The sequence below is a fragment of the Emydura macquarii genome, unplaced genomic scaffold (genome assembly GCF_026122565.2).
Source record: "Emydura macquarii macquarii isolate MOO-44397 ecotype Brisbane River unplaced genomic scaffold, CSIRO-AGI_Emac_v2 contig_561, whole genome shotgun sequence".
NCBI lineage: Eukaryota > Metazoa > Chordata > Testudines > Chelidae > Emydura > Emydura macquarii.
The window spans coordinates 924813-940000 of NW_027130698.1; the positions used below are offsets into that span (position 1 = coordinate 924813).

At 38.4% G+C, this 15188-nt stretch overlaps 1 protein-coding gene across 2 annotated transcripts in view; it reads left to right on the forward strand.

Moving 5' to 3' along the window:
• Positions 1 to 15188, forward strand: part of ZNF536 (zinc finger protein 536) — a 205192-nt gene that overhangs the window by 45807 nt on the left and 144197 nt on the right. For both annotated transcript variants that reach the window (XM_067540010.1, XM_067540012.1), the window contains exon 4: positions 8634 to 8777. The gene's annotated coding sequence lies outside the window, so the exon portion shown is untranslated. The remainder of the gene's footprint in view (positions 1 to 8633; positions 8778 to 15188) is intronic.

The window sequence follows — 15188 nt, forward strand, 5'->3', positions numbered from 1 at the left end:
GAGGCCCTCGGGGTTTTTCACCTTTCTCTGTAGCATGGGGCACGGGGCACTTGCTGGTGGATTCTCTGTACCTTGAAGTCTTTAAATCATTATTTGAGGATTTCAATAACTCAGTCTTAGGTTAGGGGTCTATTCAAGAGTGGGTGGCTGGGTAAAGATCTGTGGCCTGCGTTGTGCAGGAGGTCAAGACTAGATGATCATAATGGTCCCTTCTGACCTTATAGTCTATGAGAAACAGGCTAGGACCAGGAGAAATCCCACCTCCACCCCTCAGCTGAATCAGAGAGGTCAGCTGAATTGCAGTCCTGAAATGGTTGTAATGTTGTTGAGCGGGGCCGACCAGCTTTACTACTTGGGATTGGTTTAGCCATCGTGCTACCCACCCTAAGAAACCACACTTGAACTCCAAATGCAGCAACCATGGGTCTGAGAACTGAGCCCCACGTCACTGCATGTGTATTTGTGTAAGGACTGTGTTATCAGTACCCAATCTATATGATCAGTGTTCATTTAGTTACAGCTTGAAATGTGACTGTGTTGTGGTCGCCTGATGTTGTAAGGTGGTTAAGGTCCCTTGGCGTTGACTCTTGAAAGTGCATTTTGATTTTGGCCCTGCACTGTAAGTACGTATGGACTACGTTCAGAATATGGGGTCGTTTCATTGCTGAGGATGAAGGGTGTGCATTACCTATAGTGAAACCTCACATAACCTCCCGCTCCCAAAAAAAAGGAGTTGTCAAATGTAGGTAGCCTTTAATTAAAGCAGTAGCCCCCAAACTTTTTATGTTGTACCCTGCTTTGCTTCAGGAGCTGAGGCTGAGGCCATGGCTGGAAGCAGGGCTGCGGTTGGAGCCAGCAGCAGCAGCTGGGGGCAGGTCTGGGGCCACAGTCGGGGCTGGGGGCCGAGGCTGGCGTCAGGAGTGCGGTCAGTCTGGGGGCAGAGCAAAGCTGAATGGCTGTCCTTCCCTGGCCCCTCTGCCCCTGTGGAATCTGGACCAGGCCTTGCCACTCCCCACCCCCTGAATGTTCCTCTGCGTCCTCCTAGGGGGGCCCGCTCCACAGTTTGGGGAACTCTAAATTAAAGGGTGGGCAAAAATGTTCTGGAAATTTGTGCTCTTGTTTTTAATAACGGGCTGCAAAAACCGAGTATATAAAGGCAGGAGTTGCCTAGCGCATTTTTTTAAACAGAGAAAATAAAACAACACTTACCCTGCTTTTCCAAGCAGTCTCTTATAATGGAAGTACACCTTGGACACAGAGAACTCTCTCCAAGCAGCCCATTAGATACCTTTATTCAACCAAATCAGAGACTTTGTATCAAAGTCAAAAGACCAGAATAGAGTCCTTATTGAACAAGGTTAGGAAGGATAGAAACAATCGGCTTATATAAAGTATTTTTACTTCATAGGAATGTGGTTCTGCTTGCTGAGAATGTATCCTTTGCATGGAGTACAAGCATAATCCTATGCCTACTTTGCCCTTCGAGTAGAAGTATGCTTAATAGCAATTTCAGAAAAAAAATCTATTTAAAGCCTGTTGAGCAGAATATCCACTTATAGATGGAAACTGTAAGTGAATAATGTTAATGGAGCTCTGTTTTGTAAAACACATAGGACAACTAATAGAATCAAGCTACTATAAAAGTGGGTGATTGAATTACATTTAAGAGAGTACCTAATTTATTACCTTTGAAAATAGTTTTAGAGCAGTCTGCTTGATGGGTTTTTGTAAGTTCCAGGCTTTCTTTGTGCAAAAGTTTTCAGGAGTCTCATCTCATGCACTATATTGGAGTCAGATCACTTTTTGTGCTGTTATATGTTCGTAGAGGCATATCAGTATTTCCACTAAAACTCAAATGTTCAAGGGGCTAATTACTGCAGACAGAATTTATCTTAGGAGACACCTACCACATTGTACGAAGTCTTAGTCTCTGTAAATTTTGGCCCATAGTTAGTAACATAGAATTGCCACACCACATAGGATGAGTCTAGTAGTCCGTCCTGTCGTGTGTCCTGTCTCTGATAGTGGCCAGCACTAGATGCTTCAAAGGAAGATAAAACATCATGTAATAGTCAATTATAAAATAACCTGCCCAAAAGCAGAAGTTTTTTTTCTATTTCCCATTATTAGGTGGTTGGTTTATGCCCTGGAACATGAGAGTTTATACCCCTTTTATTTTTCCCTGTGTAATGTTACTGTAGTTGTTCATGTTATCCATATAACTATCATTTTAGTAATGCTGCCAAGCTCCTGAACTCAGTGGCAGGCTGTGCCACAGATTAACTATGCACTGTGTAAGAATAATTTTTAAAATATGTCTTTTTATCTGGTTTAAATATGTTGCCTTTCCATTTCATTGGTTATCCCTTTCCTCTTGTATTCTGTGGGCGGGTAAACTGGAGAACCTGACTGACCTGTACACCATTCAACGTTATAGGCAGAGCTGCATGTAGTTAAGATTGCCTGACATGTCCCATTATAAAACTCTATAATAAATTTTATATCTCATTCCTGAATACATCCTAAAATGTACTGTGTTTGTTTTTCTGCTTGAGGGCTGTGCTGGGTGATGCCACTCATTACCCATCTCAAAAGGGGCAGAGAGAAGGGTGGCCTGTGCGTCTCCTCACTTGCACAAGCATGTATGGGAGTACCAGGCACACCCTTTTAAGGGCTGTAGCTGCAGGAAAGAGATGTGAAGGCCTTCAGGAGGCCTTGCACTTCCCTGCAGCACAATAGCTCTCAGAGCTCTTGTGGGGGAGTTTTAGCTCCATGCTGCCCCAATAGGGACTATGCCTCATAGGCTCAATCGAGCCCCTTGCACCAAATTTCAGAGAGCACAAAACTGAATTGGCTAGTTTAGAAAAAGCCTCATTTGTTTTTTGCAAAGATAGATTTAGTGAGATAGACCATAACATCCCATAAATCGTGTTTGTGGGTCAAGTGAATCTGTGCGATAGGTCTGTTCTACTTCCTACTTCTAATGCCGTAGGATCAGGGTCAATAGACCTAAAGCGCATGTGTATAGTCAGAGGTAGACCAGAAGAAGAGTCAGAATTCTGTGGTAAATTGCATTTACACATCTGTATTTTATACCTTTAAGTCACGTGCCAGTGAAACTGCACTATGGAGCCTACCACAGGCAACCCTTTGTCTTAAACAACTACTTAAAAGTATCCCCATGTGGGTCCTGATACAATTTACCTTGACCTTTAGTTAAAGACCACCTCTATTAGGTCACCAGTTTTTGCTGCTCCATATGGTGGTTGCTTAACACAGGTTTAAGTGTAAACACAAAGTACAGTGCTTCAGTGACACAAAGGCAGCGAACCTAGTCTATTAGAGTCAGGAAATTCAAAACAGAGGGTAATATTCTGTCTGTAACTTACCACAAATGTTACGTGTTGTGTACACGGTCTTAATCTTGATTTTTTTTTTTTTGTGATTTTTGCTGGTTTGATAGTATAACTTTAATGTGGTTTAACTAAGATTTTCCTGTTGGTTTTTTATCAATATTCTTCTAAAAATGAAACTATACTATTGTTCAGCATGCTTGGCAAGATGCAAGGGAAAACTGTGTCCCTGCCCCAAGGAACTTACAATCTAAGTACATTTTGCGTGAACATTCTTTTAAGCAGTGGGGTGGATTTCTTAATAGGAATGAGAGAGAATGTCCAGGCAAATACCTTACAATCCTCAGTTCATTGTCCTGTGAAAGTTTCCAATGCCTTTAGTTATTCCTCACACCTATTTCCAGTTATCAGTTGCAGAATCTGGACTTATTATTGTAAATTGCATAGTAAACAGAACAGTGTTGTTGGCCCCAAGACAGATTACAATTTCTTATTACGGAATTCTCATAGACCACAAACCACTGATATCATCTGCACTTCTTATAATAAAGTTTAGCTTCAATCTGATAAAAAGCATGCATTGAATAATAACTGCTGATCTTATTGTAAGTGATTCAAAACGAACTCTGGGTAGTTCATTGTAGTTGTGCTCACAGACACACCCATGCAAAGAGACATGAGAAGCCGTGCACATAAAGGGCCATATTTCCAAACACTGACCTCTGTTTATGGGTACTAATAACTGTGACTCTAATTATTTGTGGTTGCAATTGAGGTTAATTGAACATCTCAGCCCCTGATTTGTAGGCACAGTCATGTACATAGACATCCAGTTTGACTGTGCCCATATTCATCTGTGTCTGTGTAACCTGCTATTCAGTGTGTGCTACATGTTCACATCTTTACCTGATCCATAAAGGATATGAGACCTCAAGCAGCAGCTAAGCGACTTATTTCTTTAGCAGAAGCTGTAGAAGCCCATGTTTGAGCTCTGGAGGTCTCTGGTTCAGTCCCAAAGATGGAGATTATTACACCTGCAAAATTGCAAGCACAAAAACTGAGTCTTGGTTAAGCATGGTTGAAAATGAGGTCTGATTTTCTTATTACCAAGTCAATCCTCCCTTCTTGTACGTCCTCATGAAGATGCTGGAATGGCTTTCCTTCTTGCTTTCTTTGCCATTTAACTTGAACATCCTGTTACACCTGACCAGCTTTTCACATTGCATATTCATGCACAAAAATATATTAGAAGAGTTCAGGTTGTGACACAGCCCACCAAAATAAATCAAGGGATCGTCAGGTGAAAATGCTTTTCCAATGTCTTTTCAAACTTTTCAATTCCCGCAACAAAAGAGAAGCCTACCAGTACCTCTGTGGTGAATTTAGGAGGTGTGCTGGACTTCAAACTTTTGCCTCTAAATATGATTACATCAAGATGTATTACAGATTGGAGAGTTTACATCAACATGTACCCTTTATGTGGCACTTTCAAATATCATTAAGAGCAGCAATGACCAGCGTAGAAGCTAACATAACTGAATAGTACACTTTTTCTGTAACTTTCTTGCTTCTATTTTGTCTATTTTTATAAAAACCAGCCTGAGCCATGAAGTTTCGATCCATAGTTTTGGGGTGTTCTGCTATTGGGAAGTCTAGTTAGTGCCAAATTTCATGACTTGGGCCCAGTCTCCAAATCTGAACTTTCCCAAAGTTTAGTGTGTTTGTAAAGCATACATCAAAACTGTGTGAGCTCATCCAGATTTGTCTATAGGTGTGTTAGGTTACATATATTTTATGAGGTAGTGGTGTGATTCCCCTGCTCGTGTACACATACTTAGCATAGCTTTCATAAAGCTAGCATGAGTATAAATAGCAGCATAGCTGCGGTAGCATAGGTAGCAGCAGTGGAGACATGGCTGAGCTGAGCTGAGTAGATACCCACTGGTTTCAGGCAGGTCTGTACTCAGCACAGCTAAGCTATGCTGCTGCCACACTGCTTTTTATATTTGTGCTAGCTCAATGAGAGCCAGTGTGAGTGTATGTGTGAGCAGGGGCATCGCACCCCTAAGCTTGTAGCATAGACATGACCTTAGTTGTGACTGAATCGGGTTCCAATGAAACTCTCTGGGAGACGAGGTTTCAGTAGGATTCTTCCAGAGTTAAACCCCAAACTCATTTAAATATTACAATAAAGTAATTAATGCACATGGCCACTAGACACTCTTAAAATGTAGATTTCACAGCTGTAAGAAATTAGAATTGTTTAAAAATAACAGAAGGCCCAAGTACAAATTATGGAGTAAGAGCCTATAAAATTTCAAACTTGGTTTTAAGGCAGAGCCATTTTTTTTTACTAGTTCATTTGCTTTAGCACCAGTATTCAGAGACAGAACTCCCAGTTCTCTTTGCCTTTAAACATATATTTCTTTGGTGCCAATTTGCCTCCAAACTGGTGGCCAGACAGACATCAGAGTGGAATCAATTAGTCAGTGGTTTTCTCTGATCAGGTGATGGAACTAGAGGGCCAGGAAATATTTTCAATGAACCCGTTTCCTCTGAACTACATCTTGTGTTCAGCGTTGGATGGGTTTGCAAACTACAGCACATGATTGCAAAGTTCAGTGAATGCTTTCCTGCAAGGGGCAGGTGGCAAATTGGTCAGACTCAAACCTCCAAGCAAACTTTCAGGGATTTGTTTGTTTTTGAGCCCAGAAAACATCACACTGGAAAGTTCATTCAGCCTTAGAGAGCACTTCATCTTTGGGTGTTGTGCACGTTACCACAGCAGCCACTTGAACTAGCTCCTTTTAAAGCCCATAAAAAGCAGGTGAGGCAAAAGGGAACTTCCTTCTGTCTGAGTCAGTAAAAAGCCAGGCTAGACTTATTTCATCAGCAGGTTGTGACCTATGGGCTTGCTCCTGCTCCAATGAAGTCAGTGGCAAAACTCCCTGCATCAGCTGGCTCTGTATGTCTTCCATTCTTCCAGCCATTTCAAAAGATGCTCACAGAGCTAAAACCGCTGCTCATCACCTAGTCTTTTATCCAAGAGAGGAGGCCAAGGCCATAAGCTTGGGCACCATCCCTCTGTGCTTAGCAAACTTAATGCCAAGGCTGAGCATGGACCTCACTCATGCCAATACTTAAACTCATGCATCACTTTACTCACATGAATAGTTCCCATTGACTATTGGTCAAAGCTCTTAAACTAACATATACTATAGTGGTTAAGGAACACGAAAGGCACTCATTTAGACAGAGACAATCCAGAGACCACATAAAGCCCAATTTTCAAATGTAGGTGTCTTAATTTTGACTATGAGGTACATAGTTTAAGCACCTAAATCAGCATTTATGAACATGAACCCATACGTAATGCACAAGTGGACTTGCACTCTAGCTGACAAAGGGATCCAGGTACACTTCCATATGTCTGTAATTGGAATAAGTGTTAAAATATATGATGCTACAAACTGTCTCTTTACAGGCTAACTTTAGTGCAGTATATTAAATGGTGGGAGGAAAGAACATGAAGCAGAGCGTGTTCCAGATAAGCCATGCTGAAGATCCATTGCAAATCTATATTTTGTGCATAAGTATATACAAAATTCAGATTATGACCTTCTAATGCTATTTTCATGCTATTTTAAAAAAATGTAATTATAAATCAAATTGCATTTGAGATCTTATGCTGACAATAGTGAGCTGAAACACTGTAAGGGTTGCTTCAAAAATAGCTCCTTTCAAATGTGGTTAGTGATTAGAGAAAGAAAAGTATAGAGAAATCTGACTGATCAATCTACACCATTTGTATTTGAGATAGGAAAGTGTAAGCATTGGGTTGTTCGTCTGGCCTCCAGTGATATAGCTCAAGGTCTTCTTCACCCAGGGATTGCTTTTACAAAGTTTTGATTCATTTCTTTAGGCTTAAGCAAGAGGTATATGAGTTTCCACATTGCTTCATTTTAACTGATTCTTTCCTCTCTTTTCCCATTTCTTACCATAATTGGTTTGTCTAAACAGGAAGGCTTGATTCTGAAAACTGTACAGAAAGAGTAACAGCCAGCTTGGTAAAAGTGACGTTAGGTCTCTCAGTTTTTGAGTGACCAACTTGAGACAATTTAGGTGTGAAAAATGCTGAGTACTAGAGGCTCCCATCTCAGTCAGTGAGAACTACTGATGTGGGTAAAATTATTCATGTGCTTAAGCATTGGCTGGAAAGGTACAACTAGTAAAAACTAAGAATTATGAAGAGTGAAAATAAACAGTTAAGGCAATATAGTAATAATTCTAATACCCTTACCATTCATACAGTCTCTTTAAAAAAAAAAAAAGGGGTGGGGGGGAGGCAGGCGAGATATATAAAATAAATCACATTAGGCACTCCAGTAACTTGGACTAAAAATTAACTAATCCACAGAACATGGCTCCAACAAATATAGAATGCAACCTTTCAGCAGGCAGTTAAAAAGACTTAAACCACTTGGTTGTGACCTATGGTATTGTATCTGCCTATAGATAGTTATTAGATCTGAGCGAACAATTAATAGTGGATCATGTATTTACAATTTGTTTTTTTCCTAATTTGTGAGAATGTCCAATTTATTTGTTGTTCAACTATTATTTGCAAATTTCTTCACTAAATAATTCTTGGATTGTAGATTGTTCACAAATTCAGAATATTTACAAATTGTTCTGTCATGGCTGTTTAACTAAATCACCTTGTTTTTGCTGTTTGCTGATTGGATCAGTTGTGCAATTACTTGATACAGTGCAAAATGCAAACTGTGAATATTACCACTGAATATATCACTCAGATTATCTGCTGTGTTGCTCACTTACTTAAGTAATCCAGTTATGAACAGAAGCAATACCACTTGACCTCTTTAACTAACCAATACACTACAAATTCAAAATTGCATATTCAAATATATACCTTTTTTCATTGTTGTTGGATTATATAAATCAAATATGGCTATTTCTGTTCCCTGATTGGGCGACTCATATCATTAAACAATACAGGATAAATTGCGAATTTAAAATACAATTTGAAATTTGAAGTCAGCAAATATTCAAGCATTTGACCTAAACATTCATTAGGAGGAAGTATTACTGTTGATAATGTTTAGGTTCTTCCCACTTAGTAGAGAAACAAAAAGGAAAAGTGAACAGTTAAAGGCTGCCAACACCATTAAATCAAAATTTGCTTTAGAATTTGAATGAATATTTCCTGAACTTGTTTTCCACTGTTTGTTCAGCTCTAATGATTCTCCTGTTTTACAGATGGGGAAACTGAGGCAAAGAGGTTAAGTGATCTGTCTGCGGCCACAGAGGGTGTCAGTATCAGAGCCAGGAGTAGAATTAAGGAGTTCTTACCATCTAGTCATGTGCATAGACTACTAGACTACACCACCCAAACTGCTACAGGTAAGAAAAACATTGCATAAATTGATTATTTTTATTATTAATAATTACTTGTATTACTAAAGCACTTAGGAGCCCTAGTCAATGATGAGTTTAATTCATTGGTTAGAAGACTCAAAATCTACCCAGAAAAGGTCAGAGAGCCACTTAATATCCCTCAGCATTGGCTGTTTGACCTGGCTCTCTGATTTAGCTGAAGGATGTGTAAAATTGCAAATAGACAGGGAGCGCCTTATTGATTACAGAGCTGAGGAGGATCATGTGTACATGGCGTGCTCTAGCTAGTGTGTGAAGTATATTGCACTGTGGGAAGTATGGAGATGGCTGATATGCTGAGATGAAACCTTTTTTCTCAAGCAGTGCTCCTTGAGGAAGGGACATGCCTGTCTGACCGATCATGACTTCTCTGTTCAAGTAATATGAAGACTCCACTTAATGTGTAATACTGAAGGCCAAATCCCTGCAGTTTGCACTCAGGCAACACTTCCATTGATTTTGGTGGGAGTTTTGTCTGAGTAAGAACTATGTAAGGACTTCAGGATTTCATCCCGTGTGAGGGGAGGGCATCAGCACGGACGCTCTAGACTCTAGGGGGATGTCTACACTGCAATAAAAATCCCGTGGCTGGCCTGGATTAGTAGACTCAGGCTCATGGGGCTCTTGCTGCCAGGCTATGAAACATAGATGTGTCCGAGCTCTAGGACACTCTCCCCTTGAGGGGATGCTTAGTTATACTAAAGTGAGAAGTCCCATTGAAATGAATGAGACTATTTAGAAAAATAAAGTTAAGCTCTGTGCTTAAATGCCTGCAGGATTGGGGCCTGAGGCTATAATGGGGCTAATCATATGCCCAAAGTTAAGCATGTGCTTTGTTGGATTAGGGTCTTAATTTTTAACAGTAAAATGGAAACGAATGTAGACTGAAAATGTATCTTTATATCCACTTTTTGAAAGACACAAAATTATTGCCATGTGTTGGATTGTTAGATCACCAACTGTTCTCCTCCTCAAAATATTTAAGTATAAAATTGTGTATTTAGTACTCACTGTGGAAAAGGTATGCACGCTCTGTGGATTTCCCTCATCTCAGGGGTCTGTGAGGAAAAAGGCATTCAGGATTTCTGACTTACTGTTCTCTCATATCTCCATATGGACACACAAAGTAAGCCAGAAAGTTTCTCCCCACTCCTGCCTTGGTATGCAATTCATTGTCTATTTTTAACTCTGTACATACACAGTGTGAAGAATCATAACCTAGCGCTCGTTTAGAGGTGACAACGCAGGTATACAACCATACCCAAAAAATGTAAGATAATAGTTTAATGACGACACCTGAAAAATATTCATCTTTCTGTGAACACTTCTCTTTGCAACAGGCAACATGAACATTTTATGTTCTGTGTTTTCTGCTGCCATGCATTTAATTCTGTTTGAATCATATCAGGGAGACTTGAGGAAAAAAATCAACCATTAAAGACTTGCTCTTTGTTTTTTCAATCTGTGACCCCAGCAATCTCTTTAGCAAGCCATGGTTCAGTAAACTGGCACACAGCAGCAGTTCTACAGTGGAAAAATCATAAAACAGATGGAAGCTTTACATTTTTGTTTAGTTTTTAAGAGCAGTTTTTATAACATCGCTTAAAATCATTCTGATGCATCATACTGTTTACACTTAAAGCTTTGTAGCTAAGATGTTTACACTATAGAGAATGTTTTAAGATATTTTATAGTTATGATATTTAGATAATTGGCAAGAAAAAAGATAGTTTGTTGAGATTACAGTGATGTTGGTAACCGTGAAGTAACTTATGAGTCTCAATAAATATGTCCAGTTCGGTGGAAAGTACAAACTCAGTTAAAACAAAACAACACAAGAGGGAATATCTTTTTAGTGAAATCATTTCCTTTTCTTAATCAAAAGATGACAGCCACAGCCTTAGAACTCCCATCTGTAAAGCACCACACCACGTATCTCTGTACAGAGCTTTTCTTTTTATGATTGATACAATTACATCAGATCAGTCAATTCATATTTCTGTGCAAGTTCACTTGAATCATGTACAAAAGTAAATAAAGTTCATTTTCCATGAAAAAGTTAAAATGATTCAGAATAAACCTTCCGCATCTTCAGTTGAATACTGAAATGCGTTTAGAAATTTTAATGTAGAGAAATTTATTCAGAGCATAGTTTTGGAACATTTAAAAAATGCCAAAAAGCTGCATTAATCAAAAACAATAACTCCTTTTAACTTTTGTAAATGCTCAGAAAAGAAGTATGAAATAGTCTGTGTGTGGGCCACAAATGTTGGGAATGCAAACATTTCACAATAAACATGTTTAAATGAAAGTACTTGGCTAGATATACTAAAAGATAGTACATGTTGGGTTAATTAATGCTTACTCCATAAAAATAAACCTCACTTTCAAGATCTGACCAATAAAAATCATTAGTATATTTGGATCAGATGTGCTGATGGATGATTTTTATGTATATGTTAAACTTTTGTAAAGTGAATTGTCCTTGAAAAACCTAGAAACAGATTTCAATTTAAAGTGAACACTGCCCATTATATCTACACTTTGTGTTTTCCATATAGTGATATGATAGATTATTCCAGTTTTATTTGCTATACCTGCAATTGATCTACTATTGATGGGTTTTAATTTATCATTTTTAAATCTGTGAATTACAGTTACATAGCCAGCAAAGTGTTCAGTTTCACAGAAACTGTTTGCTGGTAGAACATAGTATCAGATTCTAGCCATAATCAAATTACTGTACCACATTATTTTTATTCAGAAAACTTTCAGATCTTAAATTGAATTGTTTTAGTACATTCATAAAGTAATCTTTTATTGAAAAATATTATACCATGTCATTAGGAATATCATATCTGTAAATACACATATCTGGGTTTTTTTTGCAATGGATTGTGCTGTTGAACCCATCAGAAATAGTGAAGCAAATTCTTCTTTCATTTGATCTATTCTGCTGTTATTCACATGTGCAGGCGTATCAGAGTCTGGCTCTGTGTAAGTTACTAAAAGTGTACATTTTTTTAAAAGTGTAGTAAAACATGTTAAAAGTAAAATATTTTAAAAGTGTAGTTACATTACAAGAAGGCACGAGGAGTCCTTACTCAGAAAATTAGTACCATTGGCTTCAGTGTTATTATCTCACATGAGTGAGGTTTTCGGGATTGGGCCCATAGATTTTATATTGCATTCTTAATACGCACACAAATAAAATGCCCAAAACTGTATTAAAATGGCAGTAAAACCAACTTCAGTATAAATAAAACAAACTCATATTAAAAGAAACATTAAATGTTTTACCAAAATGAGTGAAAAACTCCTTCCTAGCTTATGGTCAATTTTTAACGAACTTCTGGATGCCGATTCTGAAACCAATAATGAACAAGCACAAACTTTTGTTTGCTTAGGGAGTCTGTTTTAATAAAACTTGTGGTGGTGTAAATAGCTAGGCAATGAGCCCATGTCGCAGGATTTTGAGGATTTATTGGTTGCTTTATATTTAAAAATATATATAAAAACAAGTAAACTAGAAAGCAACTCAGTGCTAAAAGTGGGTCTCACTGAGAACAAAGATAAATAATACGCAGAAGGCCATAACTTTTATTAAAAATACCTGCAAGATAACACCTAAGTGCTGGAACACCGGAAAGAGAGAGACGCAATGGCAACCTGGACTATTCATCCACTTTCCCATTGTCTAAAGGCTGCCTAAACTGATTCCTAAGAGTCCTTGCTTAATTTCATGGCCTACAGGATTCCACAATCCCTCATAAATTGCTGCACTGGTAAAATGAACTGAATTGTGCAATGAAAAATTGGGCATTCTGGCAGATCAAGCTCTTGACATGGAAAAGTGGGTTTGTACCTAATTAGTAAACTGCAGAGCAGTGGTTCTTAACCAGGAGTATGCATACCCCTAGGGGTACTTAGAGGTATTCCCGAGGGTACATCAGCTCATCTAGATATTTGCCTACTTTTACAACAGGCTACATAAAAAGCAGTAATGAAGTCAGTACAAACTAAAATTTCATACAGACAAAATGAGAAAGTAAGCAATTTTTCAATTATTAGTGTGCTGTGACACTTTGGTATTTTAATGTCTGTTTTTGTAAGCAAGTAGTTTTTAAGTGAGATGAAACTTTGGGCTTGCAAGACAAATGAGACTCATGAAAGGGGTACAGTAGTCTAGAAAGATTGAAAACTACTGCTGTAGAGAACAGGCTGCAGAGAAATGGGTTAACGTAGGAAGAGAGGACACAGCTCCTGAGTTGCTTTCTGTTGCACAGAACCAGAGAAAACAATGTGTTTGTCTTCCGCTGGGTTGGGAAACTTTACTACTACCAACCAATTAACTCACACCATGAAGATTAAATTTGTCCTTGCTGCCAGCACACATTGATGGCACACAAAGTTGCAATTCTGTGAAACAATACTAAAAGAAAGCTAAACTTGATTGAAACCCATATTCTTCTTTCTCAGGGTCCATACCCTGCTGCCTTTGCATGAAAAATTCCAAACTGTCATGAAATCCAATGGAACACAGAAATACCTGGAAACCACATAAAATACATATAAAACCACACATATAAAAATAATAGGGAGTACAATGGATACCTTTCTTCCTTTGCCAGGGCTTTCTAAACCCTAGCAATCCTCAGCTCTAGGGACAGCTCTTTGAATTCCTTCTGTGGAAAGTTGGAGATAGAAGCAGCCCTTAGATCTGGGCAGGTGCAGGTTAACCCCAGGATCTGGGAGTTGTAAAGGTGGTCTAACTATTTGTATCCCTACCCTTCTGCTCTTGACTTGCACCCAGCATGGCTAATTAGGAGGACTGGCCATCATAATACTTACAAGTTTCCATCTAATGAAAAAGATGTGCAAGTAAACTTTTAATTCATGTTGGTGTGGACAGCTTGTGTCTGTAATATTCATAAACTGCATTTGTGTGTCATCATTATAGTTCACTATCTGTCGGTTTGGGTTGTCACTGTAAACCCAAATGTACAAAGTTTTATAACTATCTATAAAAATCACTGTTGGTTGAAATTTGGTATTAGAGGTATTTCCAATCCCTAAAGTTAAGGTGTGAACTTCTTCAAAGGGACGAGCCCGTTCAGAACCATTTTATTTACAGCAATGGTAGCAGACCCAAACATCTACAAAGGCTGGTGGTGTTTGGCTCTGTTGTTTTGATTTGTACCTCTCCTTATTTGGTGAATCAGGACTCAGCTGAGGAATGTAGTGTTTTGATTTAACAAAAAGAAAGTGTTTAGGGTGTAAAAATGTAAAGATTTTTTTTAAACCAATTTGGAACATCTTATTTGAGGTAATGTGTGGGTACATTAAAATTACTTGGAAGGGAAAAGGGAGAGATGTAAAATACAAAGGAACTGGTAGTAGGATTCACAAAATGTCACCTCTGGGTCACAGATTCAAATTCAGGTCAGAAGTAACCGAAAACTATTGTCCTGGCTATTCAGTGGATTCTGAGGCATGGCTTTTGTGGTTCAACTCTAGTTTCCAGTAGACAGCCCACATCTCAGAAAGCCCCAGCAACACACTTGTCACTTTTTAACCCCTTGGTTGATAGCCTTAGCAAAAGATGCTAAGAATTTAATGGACATGAAAACTGAACCATCATCATACAAGGTAGTCTGTCAGTAGGGCACTGTCAATGCCCTGCCATTGCCCATCCCTATTCCATGGATAAATTAAGGACTTAATTTTCCAAGGATTTTATTCCACAGTTTTTCATAAGAACCAAATTCAAATAAAACACATTTTTAAAAAGAAAAACTTGGTTAAAAATGAAATTTGGCAAGTGATAATCTCTATAAAATGGTCTAATCATCTCTTTGGGCAATTGATCAAAATGAAAATGGGCAACGTACATAAGGGTGAAAAGTGTAATTTCACACAGTAACTACTGTTTTTTTCCTCCAAAACATTAACCTTTTTAGCTGTTTAACTCTCTTTGATTTTAATAGTAATAAAGGAAAAATTCTTCCTCTTCCCTACGTGGTTTGGAAATGTCGGTGGTCAAGTCTTCTTGAAATAATAGAAAGCCAGAACATGTAGAGTTAATTCTCAATATGCTTCCCTTACCCACTCTGCTTTTGAACTGTGCACTCAACTTCCATTGCTGTGTAGGTGTGCATAACAAGAATAGTATGTATACATAAAATCTGTATATGTATAATTTGTAAAAATGACCAAGTTTTCTGAGGTTCCTAATATATGAAGAACACCATCAGTTGTAGAAGGAGTTTCCATTTGTCTTGTATGAGCAAGGCAGAGAGACAATAAACACATGCATGTTGGTGATGTGAAATATTTTGGGCAAATTCTGTCCTGTGAAAAGGCACCCCAAAAAAGATT